We start from the raw sequence: 27,493 nt of genomic DNA on the forward strand, positions 1-27,493 counted from the left end.
ATAAAAAAAAATTCTTTGAAACTGATGAAAACAAAGGTACAACATACCAGAATCTCTGAGATACAACTAAAGCAGTGCTAAGAGGAAAGTTTATAGTGCTAAATGCCTACATCAAGAAGATTGAATGATTTTAAATTAATAATCTAACATTATATATAGAAGAACTAGAAAAACAAGAGCCAGCCAACTCCAAAGCTAGCAGAAGAAAAAAGTAACCAAAATCAGAACTACACTGAACAAAACTGAGACATGAAAATCCCATACAAAAGATCAACGAAACCAAAAGGTTTTTTTTGAAAGAATAAATAACATTGAGAGATTACTAGCTAAATTAACAAAGAAAAAAAGAAAGAAGATCCAAATAAACACAATCAGAAATGACAAACGTTATATTACTAATAATCCCACACAAATACAAAAAACCCTCAGAGACTATTATGAACATCTCTATGCATGCAAACTAGAGAAGCAGAAAACCTAGGAGAAATGGCTAAATTCATGGAAAAATACAACCTCCCAAGATTGATGTAGTAAGAAACTGAAATCCTGAATAGACTAATGACGAGTTCCAAAATTGAATCAAAAAGAAAAAAACTACTGACCAAACAAAGTCCTGGACCAGCTAGATTCACAGCTGAATGTTACCACATGTATAAAGAAGAGCCAGTACCAATCCTCCTAAAACTATTCCAAAAAATCAAGGAGAAGTGTCTTCTCCCTAACTCATTCTTTATGGCCAGCATCATTCCAATACTAAAACCTGGCAGTTCCTGAAATCTGGAACAGGGTAAGAATGCCCACTCTCACCACTCCTATGTAACATGGTACTGAAAGTGCCAGCTGAGCAATAAGGCAAGAGAAAGAAAAGACATCTAAGTAGGAAGAAAGTAACTCAAACTATCTCTCTTTGCAGATTATATGATTCTATACATAGAAAATCCTATAGTCTCTGCCCAAAGGCTCCTTGAACTGATAAGCAACTTCAGTAAAGTTTTAAGACACAAAAATCAATGTATAAAAATGAATTGTATCTCTATATGTCAATAATGTCCAACCTGAGAATCAAATCAAGAATGCAATTCCATTCACAATAGCCACTAAGAGAATAAAATACCTAGAAATACAGCTAACCAGGGATGAGAATGATTGCTACAGGAATTCCAAAACACTGCTTAAAGAAGTCAGAGATGACACAAACAAATGAAAAACAAGTTCCAAGCTCATAGATAGGAAAAAATAATACAATTAAAATGGCAATACTGCCTAAAGCAATCTACAGATTCGATGCTATTCCTATCAAATTACAAAGGTCATTCTCTACAGAACCAGGAAAAAAACTAATCTAAAATTCATATGGAATCCCCCCCCCCAAAACAAACAAACAAACAAACAAAAAACCTGAATAGCCCAAGCAATCCTAAGCAAAAAGAATAAATCTGGAGACATCATGCTACCTGACTTCAAACTATGCTGTAAGGTAACCAAAACAGCATGGTACTGGTACAAAAACAGACACACAGACCAATGGAACATAATAGAGAACCCCAAAATAAAGTCACACACCTTCAACCATCTAATCTTCAAAAAAGTCAACCGTAACTAACAATGGGGAAAGGAGTCCCTATTCAACAAAGAGATGTCCCTATTCAACACTGCATGTTCTCATTTATAAGTGAGAGCTAAATGTTGAGTACACATGGACTCAAAGATGGGAAAAAATAGACACTGGAGCCTACCTGCAGGCACAGAGTGGGAGGAGGGTGAGGAAAGTAAAACTACCTATCAAGTATTATGCTCACAATCTGGTTGACAAAATCTTTTGTACATCAAACCCCAGCAAAGCGCAATTTACCCATGTAACAAACCTGCACATGTACCCCCGGATGTAAAATAAAAGTTAAAGAAAAAAATAAATACATACATACGACCCCTTTCATCAGGCTTGTGCGCCCATCTTGCAGCTGCTGTGAGTGATGACTGCTACATGCTCAGAGACACCCCCTTCTCCAAGGAATTGACCTCAACTAGTGGTTCTCAAATTTTATAATCAATCAGAATCACCCGGAGGGCTTGTCAACTCTCATCTATCTGGACCCCATTCTCAGAGTTTCTCATTCAGTATGTCTGGGGAGATTTCTGAGAAATGGCATTTGTAACAAATTCCTAGGTGCTGTTGATTCTGCTAGTCTATGGATCACTTCTTGGGAACCACTCTTGTAGACCAAGCTAAATCCTCCTGGCCTAGAGGTCACAGCAACCCCTTCCCATCCCTCCTCTCCATGGAGGATTATGCCTGACTGACAGAAGGCAAAAGGATAATTCCTTTACTAACCGTGAGATCAACTCTCTGGAGCAAAGCATGCTTCAGAACTCCCCATGGTGTCTCGCTGAGGTTAGACCCCACCTCAGACCACAGCCTTGCTCAGCCCCTTCTGTTTCCCTTCCTGCCCTTCTCCAAGGAGAACCATCTTCAATAAACCATGTACACAGGAAGCCCTGTCTCAGCCTTCACTTCAGAGTAACTCAACCAAAGACAGGAAGCCCTGTCTCAGCCTTCACTTCAGAGTAACTCAACCAAAGACATACACACACACGCACACACACACACACACACACACACACACAGTGGAAATACACGAAAGAACAAAGAGCAAAGTTATCAACTTTCCCTACACAGATAGGCATATGAATTTCCTCAAAGGAGGATTTGCAGGAGCTTTCTAGAATGAAGAAAGCCTATTTTCCCCTGAAGACATGAGCACAGAAAGATGTATCCTGTAAAAATCTTAAAAGTTTATCAGCATCATTTTTAACAAGCCTTGGAAGCCCAGTTGTACCTGAGGCCTGCGAGTACTTGGAATTGCCCTATCTCTGAGGTTCTAGGCTGTCATTTCATCTAATGAGACAATCTGTATTTTCTAGGACCTTACACAGTAAGACTCTATAAATTCTGCATCAGTCAGAGTGTGGAGCCATCTCTTTAACGGCCCCAGCAACTACCATTCCACTGTCTGGAATCTGCCAATATGAGATAATGTTGATAAACTGTACAGCTTTCTGCCAGCAATAAAACCACAGAGCAAACAGAGTTTAAAGGCTGCAAGTAATTTCATTGCAGTCAAGGGCAGAGGACAGAGAAGGGGAAGAATGAAGAGGTCTCAGTGGCCTGTTTCTAGAAATGGGCTATGGGGTACCACAAGCCCAACTCTCTTCAATCAGTGTCATCTTTGTAAATCAGAATTAATGGGCTCACCTCTCTTTCTCAAGCAGGTGGCAGTGCCCTCCTTTGTGGGCTGACATGCCTGGAGTAGAGGCTGATGCCATCTGGACTGCTGCCAGGTAATCATATTGATGCTGAGGTTGGACCACAAGGCAATTAGCAGGGCTCTCCACAGTAGCTTTATGTATGCCACAGCCCTCCTCATCAGTCCCTTCCTCATGCCTCACATGACAATATGCACTTGGCTACAATAATAATGAAGGGACCAGTTCATCTGGTATGTTAGTAAAAATAAGACCAAGAAGGTCTCTGCACAGGTAACAGCACCAGTCAAAAGTAAAATGATAGTACTTGATGCTCAAAGTCTAACTGAATATATTTCTAGATTTATACATTTTTAACAATAGGGGGCATTAGGTCTCTATGTTGTCTGTGCTATTTATTGTGCTTCTTAAAACCCTGATTCCTTTCTGACTTCATCACGTAGTTCCACAAATGAAATTTGCACATGGGTGCTGTTACCAATACCTTTTATTGTCCTTGCATAAGATAAATAAAGACAAATCTGGCTGACAAAACCGCAAGAGATTTCATGTATAGTGTAGTTTCCTCAACACTGTAAAAGCAAGCACATAAAGGATCCCGGTTTATCTTTTAATAATAATTCTGAACGAGGTTATAACAAGAAAAGGAAATGCTCATCCCACTTCAGTTTTATTTTATTATTTATTTCTGAAAATAAGAAAATCCTTCATAGTCTGTATTACAATGGAAGAAGGGAATTTTATCTGAAAGTTGATGCAACCCAACTTTCCATTGTGGCTTTTCATCTCAAAGACATTTGCCTGCAGGAGCTTCCTGATTCTCATTTTCCAAATGCAACATCTGTAGCGCCAAATATTTAAATTGTATTAATCTTGCATGTGCATTGACTGAGAGAGAAATAATTTGAGGCAGCAGAAGCATGTTATTGCTGGATATGAAATGTGGAATGGAACATGCTTTCACTATTAAGTCCTGGAGCCTTTTGACTGATACTTGAATATTGAATTCAGAAAATTCTCAGGAAACATGCAAGAAGGGATAAGGGGCCCGTCTTGAGGAAAGTTCTATGTTTAACATGTTAGCAGCCTATTTGAAATATAATCATGGGTAAAATGCGTAACATGCGAAACATCACTCTCCGCCCATTTTCACACTATTTTGTAAATGGCTGATACTTTTTTAAAGAACGAAAATTTTACTACAGTGGAATCAGACTTTAATACTGGCCCCGTCAAAGGAGGAAGCATTCGTTTACTGGAGTCCTATTTCAAAAAATTCAATTAAAGTCTTTGTCAAAACACAGTTATGTCCCAAGACAATTTAGGAACCACGAGGAAAAATAGAAGCTATTCTTCTTAAAAGTTAGTTATTTTCCCCTCCCCACCTTCCTTTTCAAAATCAAACTCCAATTTTTTTTCCTATAGTTTTTATCTGGCAGGTCAGAGACCCCAGAGGTGGCATGACAAGTCCACACTGCTTTCTGGCACGCACAGGTAGATGAGCAAAGCAGTCTGAACATTCACCTCCTGGGATGGGTGATGAAGTGATGAGTGGAAGTCTTCTCTTTGGAGTAACTTCGTTCCCTCAGGTTTGGGTTCTCTGACCTATGAATCCCACAATGGACAAAATCAGCTGTCAGCACCAACTCTTAACCTGGCTTTCCCCATGTGTTTTTTCTACTTTCTGGATCATTGTGTTCAAGTGTTTTTTCTTAATATTACATATCATTTTCTCACAGGCAATCTCTCAGTGTACTAAACATCACTAAAATGTTTATTACAGTAACTTTTCTATTACCATTTTAGGCAGTTTATAGAGAATGACTTGTGCTTTATATATACTATAAATGTTATATATTTGCTATGAACCCAACAAATTACATTCCAATTTCAAATGTTTACACACAGCAATCCAGAATGTTAAACAATAATTTTCTGCCCTTTGAACAGGAAGTAGAGTCATTATAAAAAGTCTCATCTAAATAAAAAGGAGAGGCTTCTGGAATGTTAAAGATTTTGTGTGAGTATTCTCTGAAACAAGTCATGGTTGTAAATGTCATGTAAAAGAATATTCAGCTGGCTTTTGGAAGTCAATTTTGGTTATTTTCTCTAAATATTTTTCATGCTATTTTTTATTGTAAAAGACGGCCTTTTCAGAAGTGGTTCTTTGCTGAAGGAGGAGCATCCCTTCCCCTCTCAGTTAATGGAAGATTTTGCCATCAGCTTGGAAACAGCCAAGTATGTGTTGATTTGTGTCAGGCAAGGCAAATGTTCCTCATTTGCATCCCTTCCTAACTTTTGAGTGGGTCTAGTGAAAAGGACCTGCCATTGTTTTCATCATTTGCAAGGTTCTCTTTATTGGAAAACAGAGAGCTGGTAGAATTTGTGTTGGGGACGATTCTTCTTTTTTGAGAGGATGATAGCATGACTAAAATTATGGAAGCATAAAAGCTGCAGGTTTTCTATAATGGGCACTGCTCAGTATTATTAATAACCATGCACAAGGCACTTTTATGTTGGCAAGCGGCTTCAATCATTTTTATCACGTAATAGCTGAAGAGGTTCAGTGAGCTCTTCAATCTCTTCACAAGATTGGGTCCCAGTAACTTGTAGAGTTTTAAGGCTGGGAGGAAATTCCCAAGGCTTATTCAAGAAATATTCTTGAATTATTAATTTAAGAAATAATTTATACATAAATGCATGCACATATGCAAGCACACCACACACATGCATACATCAGTGTATATCCGTAGGGATATGACAATGAGATAAACATAGGCCCTGAATTATCTCATTTAAACCTTACCATAATCCCATGAGAAAGACTCTATTATAATAGCCCTTTCAAAGGTGAAGAAAATGAGATTTGGAAAAGTTAAGGGATTTATCACTAAGATAATAAGTGGCAGAACCTGGACTCAAATCTAAGTGTTTGATTTTAAACCTCACACTCTTTAGGTGAATATATGTGATAAGAGACCACATGTCAGAGTCAGGAGGATGCTCTGTTCTCTTCCAGATGATCCCTTACCCAGAGACCTAGAGTCAGTACTAGTGATGGAAGTGGAAGCCAGCCTCTTGCAAACATCTGCTAGAGATGAGGTTTCCATGGTCCCCTCTCCAGCACCTCCCTACCACCACACATCCTCAGCTAGGCAGTGACTGTGTGTTCCAGAAAATAAAAACCAAAGGATGGGAAATAAGTCAATACAGATAGAAATCATTAAATTAGAAAATGAGAAAGAATTTTTTAAAAAGTGCTTAACTGAGAGCTCCTTTTGGGAAACACGAATAAACCAAGTTCTGACAGTGTTGAAGAAATAAAAATTATTATGAGCAAAATGAGATAGAGCCGTTGGTTCAGAGGGGATTAAGAAGCTAATTATTCTTTAAAAGCTATGTACAATAAACTGATATATTTAAATTTTTTGTTGAAATAGTTGATATCTGGGCTAATACAAATTAAATATCACGAAAGACCAAAGAGATAGACAGCTTTGAAAGCAAACACATATGGAAGAAAGAGGAAAAATGTTTCAAAGAATTAAGAATTCAAGAGGCATTAGGCTCTACTGCTTTACTGGCAAATTTTATTAAGCCTTTAAAGTATAATACATTCTTAATTTTTGTGTTTCTTTGAGGGTCTGTGTGTGTGTGTTTACACACCTATTGAATGCCTATTACTTGCCACAAGTAGTGATATGATAGTGTGTGCTCACATTAAATATGATAGTGGGTACTATCACTTTTTATGAGGGAGGTACTGTTTTCTTTTTTCTTTCTTACAGATGGGAAATATGCTTGTTAAGTTACACAACCAAGATGAGACAGAAAATAGTGTAACTGAATTTCTGACCCACATCTGTCGTATGTAAGAGCCTAGATTCTTAACCATTACCTTAAGTTGCTTCCTGAACTCTAATTGTAACAGGGTACAAATTTTTTTAAAATAAATGAAGTATCGATGCAATAGTACTTTATCAATATGCATCCCTAAAGAAAAAATATTTGGTCCATTCTCATTTTTAAATGTTGAAACAACAAATACCTTAAATAAAATATTAGTATATCAATTATAGCAGCATGAAAAATATGCCATGACCAGTATGTTTATGTTATCAATAGCAGGATATATATTACCTTAATAAGTAAGAGGAGAAAAAATATATAAATTCTACTAATTAGTGTCAGAAAAAGATATTTATATACTTTAACTTTTATTCTACTTTAAAAACAACCCTTCATATTAAAGGAATTTTCATTAAAGAACAGAAAAGAATGTAATCTCTCTCAAGCATTATTTATATTGTTTTAGAAATTCTTAACAATGCAATAAAATTTTTAAAAAGATATTTAGGTCTTTGAAAGTTACAATGCAATTTGTTATAATTACCCACAGATTCTCCATGTGAAAAATCCAAGAGAACCAAGGTAACAATGATAAAAAATTTAAAGAACAATTCACTAAGTAGGATGAATAAAAAGGACTATTAAAATAATTCTATATCTGTCTGTGCTCATTATCCAAATTTATATTGAGGTCATTTTATCATCAATTTTATAGCACTCTTTGAATATTAATTTTAGTTTTATAGGCTTTTTATGGTGTTTTTTTGCCATTCTTTAAGAATCTTGGTTTATATCCCTTTTTGTTTTATGTTTGATTAGATTCTCCCATGCTAAAAGACCTCCTCGGGACCCTGGCTATTTTAAGTGGACTTTGAAATAAATAATAACTATATATCCCATAGCTATTGGGCAACACCTCTTTCTGAACATATAATAGATACCATTAATAAGTTGTGGCATCTCTTCCTTAGCCCAGATGTAGTCTACAGATCTTTCTCAATAGAGCTACTGCTGACTGGTTAGCACTGACTTATGAAATATAAATGAATTTTTCTCCCCAGTCTACAAATTTTGCATCAGCCCACCCAGTAGATTTCTACCTGGGGAAGGGCAATCTCCCAACATTTTATACAAACACTAACTTGCTACAATCTCAACTTTGTTGATTCTTCTTAGAAAGGTCAAGGGTTCTAATATGCAATCTCTTAGAGGTAAGTCCTTTTGCACATGGGATTAGCAGAGGTTGTGACAAATTGATTCAAAGGGAATACCACACTTCACTTCTGAAAAATCTGTAACCTATAGCCTTAGAATAAAAAGCTTGACAATTCTTTTATACCTAAACTGTCAAAGCAGTCATTGCATCAAATGTCTGTAGTTCACAGTCATTTTTAGTTGGCAGCAATGTTAAGAGCTCAACCATTTGGGAAGGACCAAAGTTGGTTAAAGACATTTTTTTTTGATGGTTTAACCAGTTATTTTGCTCGATTAGAGACAATTTTTTAAACATACCACTTGAAGAAGAAAAGGTACAGAATTTTATGCATGCTATCCTGAAGTTGGTGTCATTATACAAGAAAGTAGTCTGATTATGATGACACTACATTTATGATTCAGAAAATAAAGAAAATAATTTATTATATGTCTCAGAAAATACACATTAAACAACTGATGTTTTCTAAGACTTATATAAGGCACTGCAGAGTTAAAAAATATATTAAAGATAAAATAGATAGGCATAGATATGTCAACACACACTGTTAATCTTCTGGAGGAATAAATAAACATTCAAAATTGAAGCATGGGAATTACTGATTTGAATCCTATGAGATACTTTCATTTGCACAAGGAGATATGAACTCACGAGTGTTGAATGATCTGACCCTGCCTTCCTTTCTACACTGATGCCTGGCTATCGGTTCACTCAAGGTATTTTGACCTCAGGACTCCACTGCAAAACCCTATTGGATTCCATTCCCATAGACAACTGCACAATTTTATACCATGTCCTTGAATGACGTTGTTTTGGTTCTTGGAAACCATAGTCTTTCTGTGTTTCAAAATTGATGCATAGGCTTTTCCTTATGCTTAGGATGTTCTTCCACACTCCCGTTCTTTACATGGCTAATTTCTGTTCATCCTGATGTCTTAGCTGACATTTGTCTTCTTTGGCAAAGCCACATCAGAACCAATCCCCTCACTCATGATGACCTTTCTTTATTGTCTCATCGTATTCTGTGCTTTGTCTTCATAACACTAGTTAAAATGTTTACATATTTATTTTGAATTTCCATAACTAAATTGTATGTTTTTTGACAGCAAAGATCATGTTTATGTATTTTTATATAACAAGTGTTTAGCAAAATCCTTGTCTTTTGGTAGGCCTAAATTTAACGTCGGAAAAGATTTCATGAATTTGGTGAGAACCGAGGTGGAAGAACAAGGAATATCTGTATCATGAAATGTACTAAAATTGATAGAACAGGAACTCAAGAGTCTAATAGCTATAAATTTAAGTAAGTTTTAAGAATTAGACAAGTCATTTAAATGAGCCACATTTATTTCGTACGTGAAATAGAGGCTACTATATGTGATAAAGTCAATGCGATAACATTTGGAAACCTTATTGGAACAAAATAGGTAGTCAACACACAATACATGATAACCATTATTATGTAGATATTATAGGGCTTTCTAAACCAACTAGATAGACTAAATCTAGGAATAAGGTGGCAAAGTGAAGGGCATGAAAGGGGAGCTGAGGATTTGGATTTGAATGGAACTGGAGTTGGCCGAAAGGAAAGAGAAAGAAGCATGCTTTGAAAAAACTGTATTCGGAGTTCCACCCCTCTCCCCACACCACCCCCCCGACCTGGGGTTAGCAGGGAGTCATGATAGGCTACTGATAGAAATAGCGAAATGATCAGAGTAAGGTTTCAGGAGTGTTGATTTGGAAACTCTGCTAGGAATGAGCTTAAAGCAGGGAGAAACTGCTTTAAGTTGCTATGGCAGTAGTGGAAGAAAGACTCTCCTGGTGGCACTGATGTGTGGGAATTCAGAGAAGAGAGTGCATTTAGAAAGAGTTTGCTGGAATACAATTTACTGTGTAAATTTTAAAAAATTAAATGGACTTGAGAGCCTAAAGGCAAGCTGGGCCTACCCCCAGAGCTAAAATATACTGCAACAATTTGACACACTTAATTAAAATATATTAAAAACTTAAGGCCAATTTTTTGATGACTCTGTTTTGTGAAAGTTATGCAAAAATGATGTGTATAGGCTGGGCGTGGTGGCTCACGCCTGTAATCCCAGCACTTCGGGAGGCCGAGGTGGGCGGATCACCTGAGGTCAGGAGTTCAAGACCAGCCCAGCCACATGGCGAACACTGTCTGTACTAAAAATGCAACAATTAGATGGGCATGATGATGGGTGCCTGTAATCTCACCTACTCAGGAGGCTGTGGTGGGAGAATCACTGGAACCCGACAGGTGGAGGTTACAGTGAGCCGAGATGCACCACTGCACTCCAGCCTGAGTGACAAGAGCAAAACTCCATCTCAAAACAAACAAACAAACAAACAAACAAAAAGAAAACAGCGTGATGTATATGTTAGACAACTAGTGGTGATATTCAGATATTTTCATATATTTTAGATAGATAGAACATTCTTCCTGATGAAAGCAGGAATTGGGGTAAGTAAAAAAGAATGTGAGACATCTATGTATCCACCTAATGCTACCTATCTCTTTCATATAGATTTCTGTTTAAATATCCATATATCTGTAAGTGTATTACTGTGTCTATATGCATTTTTATCTCTCTTTTTCTATATGTTTTTACAATTGCTCTTAGAGTTTAATTATTATGGTCTATAGCACAAATTTGACAGTGCTTTTGGAAAATGCTTTTATATTTGTCTGCATATATTAGATTCTTCATCAAAAAGTGGGCAAAGGATATGAACAGACATTTCTCAAAGAAGACATGCATACAGCCAACAGACACATGAAAAAATGCTCGTCATCACTGGCCATCAGAGAAATGCAAATCAAAACCACAATGAGATACCATCTCACACCAGTTAGAATGGCGATCATTAAAAAAGTCAGGAAACAACAGGTGCTGGAGAGGATGTGGAGAAATAGGAACACTTTTACACTGTTGATGGGATTGTAAACTAGTTCAACCATTATGGAAAACAGTATGGCGATTCCTCAAGGATCTAGAACTAGAAGTACCATATGACCCAGCCATCCCATTACTGGGTATATACCCAAAGGATTATAAATCATGCTGCTATAAAGACACATGCACACGTATGTTCATTACGGCACTATTCACAATAGCAAAGACTTGGAATCAACCCAAATGTCCATCAGTGACAGACTGGGTTAAGAAAATGTGGCACATATACACCATGGAATACTATGCAGCCATAAAAAGGATGAGTTTGTGTCCTTTGTAGGAACATGGATGCAGCTGGAAACCATCATTCTCAGCAAAGTATTGCAAGAACAGAAAACCAAACACTGCATGTTCTCACTCATAGGTGGGAACTGAACAATGAGATCACTTGGACTCTGGAAGGGGAACATCACACACCGGGGCCTATTATGGGGAGGGGGGAAGGGGGAGGGGGGATGGATTGCATTGGGAGTTATACTTGATGTAAATGACGCGTCGATGGGTGCTGACGAGTTAATGGGTGCAGCACAGCAACATGGCACAAGTATACATATGTAACAAACCTGCACGTTATGCACATATACCCTAGAACTTAAAGTATAATAACACTAAAAAAAAAATACACTTTAGAAAAAAAAAAATCTGATAATACATTCTCTAAGACGGGATCCATGGCTGAAATACCATTAGATTTTAACCATGGCACCATACCCGGCACATATACTCAGTTAAATAAGTGAATACATATCTGTTGAACAAATAAATCAAGTAGTAAATAAAATTTTGATTCTATAATCCCAATTATAAGAATTTATTATAAATGAGAAATGTAAAATATAGGGAAGAAAACTTAGAATTTTAAAAGTTTACAAGACTTCAATGCTAATTTATAAGAATTATAACTTGGTAAAAACTTATAAACATTACCATAAATTAAAGGTCAGAAAAATTATGGCATGTTCACTCAATTGAAAATAATATAACATTTATAAATAATATCTATAAAGAGTGTATAATAACAAATGTTAAAATGTTAAGAAAAAACGAATGTACACGATTTTATATTCAGAATGAGCATAAATGAAACAAACTAATAGAAAAGTAATTGGTGTTTTATTCTTGTGCATGGCTTAATACTATCCCATTGTGAGGCCGGGTGCAGTGGCTCATGCCTGTAATCCCAGCACTTTGGGAGGCCGAGGCAGGTGGATCACTTGAGGTCAGGAGTTTGAGACCTGCCTGGCCTCAATGGTGAAACCTTGTTTCTACTAAAAATACAAAAATTAGCTGGGCATGGTGGTGGGTGCCTATAATCCCAGCTACTAGGGAGGCTGAGTCAGGAGAATCATTTGTACCCGGGAGACAGAGGTTTCAGTGAGCCAAGACGACGCCACTGCACTCCAGCCTGGGCGACACAGTGAGACTCTGTCTCAAACAAAAAAAAAAAAAAAAAAAAAAAGGGGGGGGTCCCATTGTGTATATATAGTACTTTTTAAAATCCATTTATCCATTGATGGGTATTTAGGTTGATTACATATTTTAACTATTGTGAATACTGCTGCAATAAACATAAAAGTGCAGATACCTTTTTGATATATTGAGTTTCTTTCTTTTGGATATATACCCAGTAGTGAAATTGCTGGATTGTATGGTAGTTCTTCTTTTAATTTTTTGAGGAACTTTCATTTGCAACAACATAGATGGAACTGTTTAAGTCAAAAAAATATTAAATGGTGAAAGAAATATGGAAAATGACCCATCTTATGTTAACAATGGTTTTCCCTGCAAGATAAGCCTGAGTACAATTAATTGTTATATTTTACATCTCTCAATTTTCCAAAACTTCAATAGTAAGCATGAATTACTTTATTATACAAAAGGACTTATTTAAAAATATAACATCATTACCAAAAACCAACAAATGCGTAAACATAAATCACCACCACAGAAGGGAGGACTTATTATTGGAGTCCCTACCACAGTTCTAATTTCTGTGGGACATTCACATCAAAGCTTTGAGAGTGATATGGGGTCGGGGAAGCCATGCTTGGTCATATGACATTGAAAAATATTGAGTTAAAAAAAGCTTGAGAACATTCTTTAGTGCAGTACTTTTCAAAGCATTCAATGTACTCCTGTGTATTTTGCAAACTTATTTGACTATGACCACTCTGGCACCTTTTCAAGTTTTTCTCACCCTAGTCAACCTTCAGGTATGTAATAATTATGATAGAAACTAAAGTCACCACTTATTGAGCCCTTATGACAGTTCATGTCAGATATAATGCTAAGGATTTTTATAGGCATAGTCACATTTAATATTTGAAATCATTATATTAGGTATCACCATGACCCCCATCATATAGCTCAGAAAACAGGTTATCGACTTTGCCCAGACCCATATAGCAAGTAACAAATGCAGACCTTGAATTCAGAACCTGTGATTTTGTACAGTACCTGATCTTGCTTCTGATGATATTGTTCTATTCAAGATCCACTAATGTCATTATCATTAAAAAACATTCTAGACGAAGATTCCAAAACTGCTTTTTTTTTTCCTGTTTCTGTGGACCCAGACTGCTGAAATCTACAAAAGAACAAAATTTGTGTAAGTTTCATTAACAATAAAGCCAGGTTATAACTTTAATCTTCAAAACAAATATTTAAGCTAAAACGTATTTTTGACATTTTAATTTACCATCTGTGTTTGAGGCGGAAAAGGGATTTAAATACCTTTGGAGATAATGTGATTTGTGCTTTGGATAGGAAATGCAATATCAGTCATTTAAACATTTTCCTATAGCTCTTTTCTCGATGTTTGCTGCCAGGATGAAATGAATAAATGAAAGTAAAATCTAAATATATGAATAATAGCTCTTATGCCATAGCAAAAGATACCTGGTCATATGTGGGAGAGATGAAAGGTGGTTTTACCTTTCCAAAGCAGCTGAGAGAAACCTGCCAGCTCTGAATGGTTGTTATTTCTATGATGTCTTACTTCACAGGTGTGTGTGTCCTGACTCTGCGACTTCTTGTAGTTTAACATAGTAGCATGGCAAATTAAAAATAAAAATCTCCCACTGAAAGGAAGGTTTATTTTAACTCTTTTAAAAAGTTGTTTTGAATAGTTGCATGGCTACAAAGAGAAAGCCGCAGTTGGTGCCTTCAACCTCTTAGTGAAAGGAATTTATCTGAAACCTGAAAAAAGCAATGGTACAATGGAAACTGCTCTATTGAAGACTGCAGTCCCCCCGCAATTCAGATGTGAGAAAACATGACTTAAGTAGTTTTCTGCAAATATTCTCTTCACAAAATCCCAACTTGAGGTATGTCATCCAATTCAATTAGAATTTAAGGTTAACCATATTCTCAGAGGCAGTGAGGGGGAGAGGGAGAGTTTTACACAGGCTTGGAGCAGGTAGACCCAGGTCACCCCTGTTCCATGGATTTGAACAGCTCTCAAAGCTTGTTTCTACATCTGCATGGTGTAGGATTTATGTAATCTAGGTCTAATATGATTATGTGTCTGAAGTGAGTGGCACAGTGTTTGTTCTATGGTAAATGATAATGCTTCTGGTGCCTTATAAATGCCTCTAGCTCTCCACGCCGTGGGGACGGGTTGTGAGGGCAACATAGGGAAAGCTGACAGCTGGGTTGTCAGTTCTTCCAGAGAAAGGCTCGGCATCCTATATAATCTAGGTTACTCTCAAGGCATAGCAGGACTTAATCACGGAATGGAGGCACCCTTATTAGGGTTACAAATAATGGGAAAAAAGGGAAAATGAAGGGACATAATATAGTAAGGGGATCACAAAGAAAGGAGATAATAAAACAGGAGACAGGGAAGCAGATGAGGTGAGGAAGAAGGAAGGAATATGGTGAATCAGCCAGGACAAGCCAAAGGAACAGGCATCACCAGAAGTGGGATTGTAACTTTCTGTGACACACAGGGCAGAATGCCCATGAAAGGTTTCCTGTCCTCTGTCAGAATTGAATAGCCGGTGCTCTTTTCATCTCACCTTTGGTAATTAATGGGCATTGGTTATTATTAATGGACACTATCAGTTAGTGGATATTTTTAGTAAAAGTTCAGGGAAGTTTTTTTTTCCCTTTCTGCCAGGTCCCCAATAAATATATTGGTTTTATAAGGCAGAGTATGATAGGTTCAGAAATTAAAGAGGCAGAAATCATTCACCAAGTATTTTCAACAGAATTAATTTTTCTACACAGGATAACATGAAATAAAAATCAGATACTCTCCTACAAGTTTTTGAGCCCTTTCCTGGTGAGGTCATAATCTTTAAAGTTTTTCAAAATCAAGAGCAAAAAACCCTTGAAACCCCATACTCCCATAGAAAGAATAGACCCCAAACAAAAGGGTCCGTCCACAGGAACATGACCTTCATGCTGGGTCTCTTCCTCAAGTCAGTGAATCTCCCTTTTTCTAAATATAAAAATGATTGACAGCAATGGCATTCAAAAAAAATCATTTTCTCTTTTATCTGCATCACTGAAAGTGGATTTCATTCCTTTTATCCTTCATCAGAAATATTACATGCTACTAAACACAAAGTCTGTCAATTTTTTTTTTAACAACTGAAAAATATATTATCTTTCCTTTCTAAAAACTCATAGTGCATCTTCCAGGCATGGAACCAACTGGGTCCTATATCATGCTCTTCTAGTAACAGTATTAAAATATTTATGTTCATAGATGAAAAGCAGCATCAACACAAGGAACAAATTATTAATAGGTGGTGTACACATTCTTACAATTTCATTTAAGCTAAGAATGTAAATAACAAATGGTTATTAATAATATAAACATCAAACAGACTCTGAGGCAAGCAGTCTGGATTCATGTGAGTTGCCATATATGTGCTGTGTGACCTTAGGCAAGTCATTTAACCTCCTTGTGCCTCATCTTTTCAGGGTTATATGGAACATATATGTGAGTTTTAAAAGATTAAAAAACTATGTAAAATACTTGACTACTAATAGCTGGGCTATTTCTTAAAATAAATAAATGTGGATATCAAATTGCTCAAGTATTTATTGAAGACATTTTAAGCAGTGATATGAGCTTTATTTTAAAATTTCAGTATTTATAATACTACAAATTACATCTTTTATAACAATTTAAGTTTTGTATTAAAAGTTTTATAGGTCAACTTGAAATAGCCAAAGTTTTTCAAAGTTGCTTTTTAAGGGGTAAAAAGAACGAAACTTGAAGTTCATGGATGCAAATTTCCCACTTCTTAACTGAATTGAAAACTGAAAATTAGTTTTGTTGTATAGCCACCATTGTGATGACATGAAGTATATAACATTGCTACATTGTCTTTATTAATAATTACTATAAATCATTTTTACTATTTATAAATGGCAGTTTTCTATTGAGTTCTGACACAAATTGATATGAAATCACAAATAAACTAGTGTCTATATTTGGTCACAGTGCCTCAAATGTCGAAGGCAACATCAGAAATGTAAAGACTCAAAAATACTATCTCAACAAAGCTTGATAAAAAATGTATATATTCAACAGATTTCAAGCAATCACTTTAGCTTCATATCTGACTGAAAACAGCAGAGCAATCAAATTATCCAGCATTTTCAAGCTCCACACGAATGATTTGGCACCATTCTTCTGTCAGCTTCATTCTCAAACATGTACTAATCACAGCCTAAAAAGTGATGAATCATGGATAACGTAATAACTGTCTTCTCACTAGGTGGAGAAAAAAAAACAATGCTCTAACAACAAGCTTTTTTGAGAGGATGTTGATGACTCACTGTTTGACATCACCTTCATCCAGAAAGAGATTTCTATTTCTCAATATCTGAAAGGTGGATATGTTCCCAGCAGGAAAAATTACAAACATGGGGTCACACAGAGGTCAAACCGCAACACTTCCCCAGGTCTGCCTCAAGTGTAAGGAGTACGGGTCGACTGCACTGTTAACGAGGAAGAAGGAAAGGACACTTCCAACTATGAACAGTGACTACATTGGGAAAATAAAAATCTTAAACAGGTTCACTAAGAAAACTGTCTCATTTCTCTCCATGTAATTCTGAATATTTTAAAGTAAGTTATTCATATATCGTGTGAATCAAACAACATGAAAAAAAAATCTTAACTCAAAATGGGGTGTGTGTCAGAGTGGGGGTTTGTCCAAAGTTCCTTTATGGTGATTTCATGTCTTCTTTGAATCAATGACATTATTACTTAAATTGTAAGTTGTATGGTTTATAAAGTTTTTCACTTATCTCTTAATTTATCTGCACAACAGTCTTGTAAGCAGGTGATAATATCTCTATTTCACATTTGAGAAAACAGAAGATCAGAGAGGCTGACTCATTTTCCCAAGTATATCTAGCTAGTTAACGTTAAAACCTAGACTATCATGAACACATTAGGAGTGTTTTCTTTAACAGAAGAGAGTACCCATCGTTAAAATGGAAAATCAGAACTATTACCCAAGGTTTTATTTCATTTTAAAAGTGGGTTTCTTCCCAAGGTTTTAAAATTTATTTTTCAATCTCTCATACTCTGGTTTAATATGTGAGTGTCAGGCATCAACGTAAAGGTGTGAGAGGCAAGCGAGGTCTCATCTGTGCTCAGATTTTAAGAACTAGAGCAACAGCATAAGAACCACTTCAGTATTTGTTCCATCTTTCAGAAGTTACTTGGAAATTTGCTGTGAAGTAAGTAAAATAAAACAAGCAAAATCTTTAGGAGATTAGTTTGGTGTATCTTTAAATAATAACAGTATTCAGAAATAGTAAAGATTTTGTTTTATGGCTCAGGACATTCAACTTTCCTGCTATTTTTAGTGATTTCACTATCTGAAAGATTCAATGCATTATTCATTGCTATGAGGAAATGACCGTATCTCCTGGTTGGTATTTTAAAACAATGACAGATTCTAGAACATTTGCTGTAACTAAGAGTGTCGGCTATGCATGGGGGGCGGGGGACAGCAGTGCCACCAATTCCAGCCCTCTCTCAATAACTAGGAAGCAAGCATGTCATTTTGTTACAAGGAAGTTTCTAATCCACAATACAAATGGAACTGAAGAAACTAGTAGGGCCCTATTATTTTAGAGGTGGGGTGATAACAATCATCGTTTCAATTCTCGTGCTCCCTTCTGTAGCATTCTCCTCATTCTTGAATCTAGTTTAAGTCACCTGATGCTGCAATTTTTAAACTTGAAAAATAGGCATACCTGTCAGAGAATGCTGCTATGGGAAAGAGATCACGATTAGAAGATGGTTCTGAAAATTATATGGCACCCATCTTGCTAATTACTCTCCAGCAAGCACCTGTAATTATGATATGAAAAGAAACTTGATGCTCTAGTGATTTGGTTCATGTTCCTTGTCAAGGCAACCTTCTGCACTCTAACGAGCACTTTTATGAGACAAAAAGTCAGATTAGGAAGGTAGAGTTAGAAGAGGTTCTGGGCAAGGACGTAGGTCGTGATTTACTAGGGTGAAAAATAAACAGATAGTGATTGAAATTGTATGCTGCTCTCCGAATCAAAATTATTAGAGCTCTTTAAAAAGCATTTTGAAAACATGATGGTCATAAATTAGAGAAAAGAAGGAAGAAAACATGAGAATGAGGAAGAAGCAAAAACAGGGGGGTCATTGTAAAGTTAATCTTCAAAGGTTGTAAAGATCATCAAGACACACATAACAACATTCAGTTTTACTTTACTTTAAGAAAGTGACTGCACCACTTAGCGCTTCAGTTTTCTTCTAAAATGAAGACACCTCAAAAAGTTGGGACATTGATTAAAGATATCAGCACAGTGCCTGTCACACAAGAAGACATTACTAAATGTTTATCTCTCTTTTCTCTATCCTCACTAAACCCAGCTTTCGTGGCCTGAAATCCCATATAATCAGAATTTATCCATTTTCAGAGTAATCCCTGGAGGACATAACGCTCTTTAGGAAGTTCCTGTTTCCATTTCCTTTTCGTTTTGATTGTGTTGTATTCCTATAGCTTCCAAAGTGTAAATAACTACGATTCTCTTTTCTTTATTCAGAAGCCCTCCCTAGGAGCTTTGGAAAAGAAGACCAGAAATCTTAGGGCCAAAACAAAACAAACAAAATAACAACAAAAAAAAAGCCCACCTTAGCAAGTCCCAGGGACATCAGATTTATTATTCCAGTTACTAAGACTTTCTAACACCACTCAAAAGAATTACCAACTTTTACCAACATACAGCTCTTGAATATCTTCTCTATATTAAATCCACTGGTGGTAAATTGTATCAACAAATTTCAGAGCAGTATTCAACTTTGTCTTTTATTTACCAAATACTATATAATTACATGTGATTCTGTAGATCAAGAACTAGGAAGCATTGGGTCATAGGGTTCATACAATGCTACTTTGGAAAAGAAAGCTGTGATAACCTGTTTTTTCTAATACCAAAATCACAATTATTGTTTTGTTACAGATAGACAGATAGAGCTTGCTCTCTGGATCCAGATACAATTAGTTTCTCATTCTAAGTCTGCTACTTAGTAGTTATAGAAGGAATAGCTAAGTCTTTAACCTTTGGAATTTCAACAATTTCATTTCTATATTACAGATACTTAATAATCTATTCTACAGGTAGTACTGTGAGCTTTAAATCAAACAATTGTGCAAGGTGGACAATACAGAGCCAGGAATGTGATAATTTTTCAATGAATGCTAACTCACAAAATTTTACTGTCTCCCAATTTTAAATCCTCCTCTGCCTGTAAAAATTAAAGAAAGAAAAAGATATGAATTACTGGGCTCAGAAGGATTTACGTGGTAGCCTGTAAGATTTTGAATATAAAGATGGAAATTAAATAGACTTTCAAACACTTCCTTTTCTCTCTCTATGCCTTAAGTAATCTCATATATCATTTTTACCATCCTATGTAGACTTTCCCACTATCATAGTATTTATCTTCTTTTCTTGGTATGTGGGTTTTGATTGAGTCAATAAAACACAGATTGCCTTTCTTTCACATATTCATTTGTAGCGTGTTTGCACTGGTATTTATTCCTGGGTACATATCACATTAAATGTTATTATTATATATGATTAATTATACTACATGATAATTATATCACATAATTAATCATATATAATATTAATTAATAATATATGTTTATTAAATATATACCCAAACATGTATATACACGTGTGTGTGTATATACTAATATTTGTTAGTTATATATTTATTAGTTATCATATGTATGGATTTGTTGAGGGTTTTAGAGTGTCTTAATCATGAAGAAAATATTTCAAAATGAGGCCAAGAGAACAGATAAAAATGACTTTTATTTTGCATTATAGAATAAAAATCTCTTTAGAACTGAAATACATCTGGGTGATCATATTGTTTAATCTCATTTTCAGCCAAGGAAACCAAGGTCCTAACAGGTCAAATGGCTTGCTCTGGATATAGAAGATACAAATACAGCTAGATGTAGGAGTCTGGTATTTAAAATCTTTTCAATAATAGGAAGGAGAAGGTGAAGGACAAAAAAAGGGGTTATCATAATAGTCATCTTCAGAGCTCTTAAAGATTGTTAAAAGTGAGGCTAATGACTATCAGCTTTCTATCTTAAGTCTGTATCACAATATTCCAAGCTAAAGGAGGAAGTGAGGCATTATTTTTCATCCTATGACATCCATTTGTGGTTCTTAGGTCAATGCCAAGGGCTTCAAAATAAGCCTCTAAAACCAACAGCATACAGTATGATGAAGTGATTTCGTGCATTGGAATTCAAAAATTCAGTGCCTGAATGTACTGCTTATTTTTCATATGATTTTAAAAAACAGTCACAAGATGTCTCAGTTTTGTTATGTATAATATGAAGGATAATAATAGCACCAACTTCATAGAGTAAGTTTGTGAAATCAGTAATAAAAAGCATGGAACATGCTTTCTATAAAGCCTATGACTAGTATGTTTTCACTTATTGGTTCTTCGCTCCCACTGTCAAATGCACAACATAGAGAAAGTGAGCCCATATGTAGGAGCTTGAGATTAGGTGATGGGCTGAACAATGGAAAATTCAGGTAGTTTCTGTGTGAGCATGGAATGAAGACAACTCAATGAATGAATTATCTTCCCAGTATTTGTTCCAGCATCAACATCCATCCAATTTGGAGGTTATCAGCTGTATTCCATCCTTGTGAAACTTGAACCTAAACACATGATCTGAGTTTTTGTCTTCATGGAAAGTAACTAATGAGCAATGGTATTCATATTTTGGGGGCATTTAAACCTCAATTAGGCCAGAGATAACACCAGTCTCAGGCCAGAGATAACACCAGTCTCTCTCTATTCAGGCCAGAGATAACACCAGTCTCTCTCTATTCATTGAAGAATTTATGGACTTATACAGACCTATTTTTCTCTAAATAAACAGAAAGAGATTGAAGAGAAGAAAAAGTAGGGTGAATATGGAGTGAGTGGTAAACAATTACTCATCTGAATACTTAAATATTTTGGGGCATAAAAATATCCATTTGCAACATGTATTATCTTATTTAATCTTAACTGTGGTATTTAAGATAGATGTGATTTTTTTCTATTTCCCAGAATGGTTAAATAGTTTGCCTGATATCACAACCAAAATAGATTAAATCTGGAATTCAAACCCAGGTCTGACTCCCAAATCTGTATTACTTTCACTTGACCCAACACATTATTAATATAGGCAAGCCATGATCAAATATTATAATAATTTAAAAGTATAGCGATATTAATCTTCACCTGCTTTAAAAATTATGCAAAAATACTTGGAGAGATCATTTTCAGTTACATAGAGAATAGAAATCCAACATAGAGAATAGAAATCAATCACAAATGTTATTAATTTTCAGTGACCATTTATTTCTGTCCCACTATTTGACAATTGGGGTCTCAGTATCAATTAGAAGTTTAACTGAGACAGTTACTTAACCTCTAGGGAGGCTTATTAGTATAAGGAAGAGGGAAAAGAAGGAAGAATAAGTGTTTTCAGATTATTTTAGTAGTTTTGTAATATTCGGAAATTTTTTAAAAGATCCATTAATTAAAATAGTTAACATTTCTTTTAGGGAACCCTGACTGAATCTTGACTTATTTTCCCAGATGTTTGTAACAAAGGGATCATTATGTTCTTTCCTTCTGTGTCACAGTTTTTGCATAATGGCTGTTTTATTTTGAATGAATTGATAAGGTAGCTTTCACAGGAATATCATTAATATACTTAAAAGCCCCTTTCACAGCATCAGAACAATGCCTCCACTTCAGTTCGTGATTGTCTTCCACACCCTTCTGCACCCCACTTGATTCAACTTTTGCTGTTAGGGTTCCTAATGGCAGTCTTCCTGAATACTGCTTATGAACTTAAATGAAGGAAGATTTATGTCAGGATGTTCTGATGACATAATATACGCCCAGGAGAGATGCAAACTGCAAGGTGGGAAAAGAGTGCATGAAGTTAAATGAAGAGCAGGCTGCTGACATTCTCACAGCTTTGCAAGCCAAATTACAACTTCTTGAACTCACCTTGTTAAGTTTATATGTCAATCTTTTTTCTCCTGAATTTATTAGTTCAGTCAGCTCCCAACTCCCGACATATGTACTCAAGAAAGATTCCTGTGTGTTCCATACAGGAATGCAATGTAGAAACTATCTACATTGCAGTTTGTCATTAGAGTGTTTGAATGAGGCTTCAAGATTCCAGGGGATAAAACGGGGTCTCACAGTAATAGTATGGTCTTTTGAAAGGCTTGAAACAGGGAAGGCCTCAATTTTGAAGGGCAAGTGAGAGAATTACCACTGGACACTAATTTAATAAGCCTAGAGTTGTCTTTAATGTTCCCCAATCAAAACCAAAAACAAACAACCCTAGACAGAAATTAAACACCTACAACCATCTGACCTTCAACAAAATTGACAAAAACAAGCAATAGGAAAGAACTTCCTATGTAATAAATGGTGCTGAGATAGCTGTCTAGCCATACGCAGAAGACTGAAGATGGACCCCTTCCTTGCACCATGTACAAAAATCAAATCAAGATGGATTAAACACTTAAATGTAAAACAAAAAACTATAAAATCGGAGGGTGGAGCAAGATGGCCGAATAGGAACAGCTCCAGTCTCCAACTCCCAGCGCGAGCGACACAGAAGACCGGTGATTTCTGCATTTTCAACTGAGGTACTGGGTTCATCTCACTGGGGAGTGCCGGACGATCGGTGCTGGTCAGCTGCTGCAGCCCGACCAGCGAGAGCTGAAGCAGGGCGAGGCATTGCCTCACCTGGGAAGCGCAAGGGGGAAGGGAATCCCTTTTCCTAGCCAGGGGAACTGAGACACACAACACCTGGAAAATCGGGTAACTCCCACCCCAATACTGCGCTTTAAGCAAACAGGCACACCAGGAGATCATATCCCACACCTGGCCGGGAGGGTCCCACACCCACGGAGCCTCCCTCATTGCTAGCACAGCAGTCTGTGATCTAACGGCAAGGCAGCAGCGAGGCTGGGGGAGGGGCGCCCGCCATTGCTGAGGCTTAAGTAGGTAAACAAAGCTGCTGGGAAGCTCGAACTGGGTGGAGCTCACAGCAGCTCAAGGAAACCTGCCTGTCTCTGTAGACTCCACCTCTGGGGACAGGGCAATAACAAACACAGCCGAAACCTCTGCAGACGCAAACGACTCTGTCTGACAGCTTTGAAGAGAGCAGTGGATCTCCCAACACGGAGGTTGAGATCTGAGAAGGGACAGACTCCCTGCTCAAGTGGGTCCCTGACCCCTGAGTAGCCTAACTGGGAGACATCCCCCACTAGGGGCAGTCTGACACCCCATACCTCACAGGGTGGAGTATACCCCTGAGAGGAAGCTTCCAAAGCAAGAATCAGACAGGTACACTCGCTGTTCAGAAATATTCTATCTTCTGCTGCCTCTGCTGCTGATACCCAGGCAAACAGGGTCTGGAGTGGACCTCAAGCAATCTCCAACAGACCTACAGCTGAGTCCTGACTGTTAGAAGGAAAACTATCAAACAGGAAGGACACCTACACCAAAACCCCATCAGTACATCACCATCATCAAAGACCAGAGGCAGATAAAACCACAAAGATGGAGAAAAAGCAGGGCAGAAAAGCTGGAAATTCAAAAAATAAGAGCGCATCTCCCCCGGCAAAGGAGCGCAGCTCATCGCCAGCAATGGATCAAAGCTGGACGGAGAATGACTTTGACGTGATGAGAGAAGAAGGCTTCAGTCCATCAAACTTCTCAGAGCTAAAGGAGGAATTACGTACCCAGCGCAAAGAAACTAAAAATCTTGAAAAAAAAAGTGGAAGAATTGATGGCTAGAGTAATTAATGCAGAGAAGGTCATAAACGAAATGAAAGAGATGAAAACCATGACACGAGAAATACGTGAAAAATGCACAAGCTTCAGTAACCGACTCGATCAACTGGAGGAAAGAGTATCTGCGATTGAGGATCAAATGAATGAAATGAAGCGAGAAGAGAAACCAAAAGAAAAAAGAAGAAAAAGAAATGAACAAAGCCTGCAAGAAGTATGGGATTATGTAAAAAGACCAAATCTACGTCTGATTGGGGTGCCTGAAAGTGAGGGGGAAAATGGAACCAAATTGAAAAGCACTCTTCAGGATATCATCCAGGAGAATTTCCCCAACCTAGTAGGGCAGGCCAACATTCAAATTCAGGAAATACAGAGAATGCCACAAAGATACTCCTCGAGAAGAGCAATTCCAAGACACATAATTGTCAGATTCACCAAAGTTGAAATGAAGGAAAAAATCTTAAGGGCAGCCAGAGAGAAAGGTCGGGTTACCCACAAAGGGAAGCCCATCAGACTAAGAGCAGATCTCTCGGCAGAAACTCTCCAAGCCAGAAGAGAGTGGGGGCCAATATTCAACATTCTTAAGGAAAAGAATTTTCAACCCAGAATTTCATATCCAGCCAAACTAAGTTTCATAAGTGAAGGAGAAATAAAATCCTTTACAGATAAGCAAATGCTTAGAGATTTTGTCACCACCAGGCCTGCCTTACAAGAGACCCTGAAGGAAGCACTAAACATGGAAAGGAGCAACTGGTACCAGCCATTGCAAAAACATGCCAAAATGTAAAGACCATCGAGGCTAGGAAGAAACTGCATCAACTAACGAGCAAAATAACCAGTTAATATCATAATGGCAGGATCAAGTTCACACATAACAATCTTAACCTTAAATGTAAATGGACTAAATGCTCCAATTAAAAGACACAGACTGGCAAACTGGATAAAGAGTCAAGACCCATCAGTCTGCTGTATTCAGGAGACCCATCTCACACGCAGAGACATACATAGGCTCAAAATAAAGGGATGGAGGAAGATTTACCAAGCAAATGGAGAACAAAAAAAAGTAGGGGTTGCTATACTAGTCTCTGATAAAACAGACTTTAAACCATCAAAGATCAAAAGAGACAAAGAAGGCCATTACATAATGGTAAAGGGATCAATTCAACAGGAAGAGCTAACTATCCTAAATATATATGCACCCAATACAGGAGCACCCAGATTCATAAAGCAAGTCCTTAGAGACTTACAAAGAGACTTAGACTCCCATACAATAATAATGGGAGACTTCAACACTCCACTGTCAACATTAGACAGATCAACGAGACAGAAAGTTAACAAGGATATCCAGGAATTGAACTCATCTCTGCAGCAAGCAGACCTAATAGACATCTATAGAACTCTCCACCCCAAATCAACAGAATAAACATTCTTCTCAGCACCACACGTACTTACTCCAAAATCGACCACGTAATTGGAAGTAAAGCACTCCTCAGCAAAGTACAAGAACAGAAATTATAACAAACACTCTCTCAGACCACAGTGCAATCAAACTAGAACTCAGGACTAAGAAACTCAATCAAAACCGCTCAACTACATGGAAACTGAACAACCTGCTCCTGAATGACTACTGGGTACATAACGAAATGAAGGCAGAAATAAAGATGTTCTTTGAAACCAATGAGAACAAAGATACAACATACCAGAATCTCTGGGACACATTTAAAGCAGTGTGTAGAGAGAAATTTATAGCACTAAATGCCCACAAGAGAAAGCAGGAAAGATCTAAAATTGACACTCTAACATCACAATTAAAAGAACTAGAGAAGCAATAGCAAACACATTCAAAAGCTAGCAGAAGGCAAGAAATAACTAAGATCAGAGCAGAACTGAAGGAGATAGAGACACAAAAAACTCTCCAAAAAATCAATGAATCCAGGAGTTGGTTTTTTGAAAAGATCAACAAAATTGACAGACCACTAGCAAGACTAATAAAGAAGAAAAGAGAGAAGAATCAAATCGACGCAATTAAAAATGATAAAGGGGATATCACCACCGACCCCACAGAAATACAAACTACCATCAGAGAATACTATAAACACCTCTACGCAAATAAACTGGAAAATCTAGAAGAAATGGATAATTTCCTGGACACTTACACTCTTCCAAGACTAAATCAGGAAGAAGTTGAATCCCTGAATAGACCAATAGCAGGCTCTGAAATTGAGGCAATAATTAATAGCCTACCAACCAAAAAAGTCCAGGACCAGATGGATTCACAGCTGAATTCTACCAGAGGTACAAGGAGGAGTTGGTACCATTCCTTCTGAAACTATTCCAATCAATAGAAAAAGAGGGAATCCTCCCTAACTCATTTTATGAGGCCAACATCATCCTGATACCAAAGCCTGGCAGAGACACAACAAAAAAAGAGAATTTTAGACCAATATCCCTGATGAACATCGATGCAAAAATCCTCAATAAAATACTGGCAAACCGGATTCAGCAACACATCAAAAAGCTTATCCACCATGATCAAGTGGGCTTCATCCCTGGGATGCAAGGCTGGTTCAACATTCGCAAATCAATAAACATAATCCAGCATATAAACAGAACCAAAGACAAGAACCACATGATTATCTCAATAGATGCAGAAAAGGCTTTTGACAAAATTCAACAGCCCTTCATGCTAAAAACGCTCAATAAATTCGGTATTGATGGAACGTACCTCAAAATAATAAGAGCTATTTATGACAAACCCACAGCCAATATCATACTGAATGGGCAAAAACTGGAAAAATTCCCTTTGAAAACTGGCACAAGACAGGGATGCCC

General features: G+C 36.9%; 1 long non-coding RNA gene across 1 annotated transcript in view; it reads right to left on the bottom strand.

Annotated features, from left to right (window-relative positions):
• Positions 1 to 13,333: 13,333 nt before the first annotated feature.
• LOC123571923 (uncharacterized) overlaps positions 13,334 to 27,493 on the bottom strand; it is a 66,025-nt gene continuing 51,865 nt past the window's right edge. Inside the window, exon 3 of the long non-coding RNA XR_010584746.2 lies at positions 13,334 to 13,885. This is a non-coding gene — a long non-coding RNA (uncharacterized lncRNA). The remainder of the gene's footprint in view (positions 13,886 to 27,493) is intronic.

Source organism: Macaca fascicularis, chromosome 2, assembly GCF_037993035.2.
Source record: "Macaca fascicularis isolate 582-1 chromosome 2, T2T-MFA8v1.1".
Lineage (NCBI taxonomy): Eukaryota > Metazoa > Chordata > Mammalia > Primates > Cercopithecidae > Macaca > Macaca fascicularis.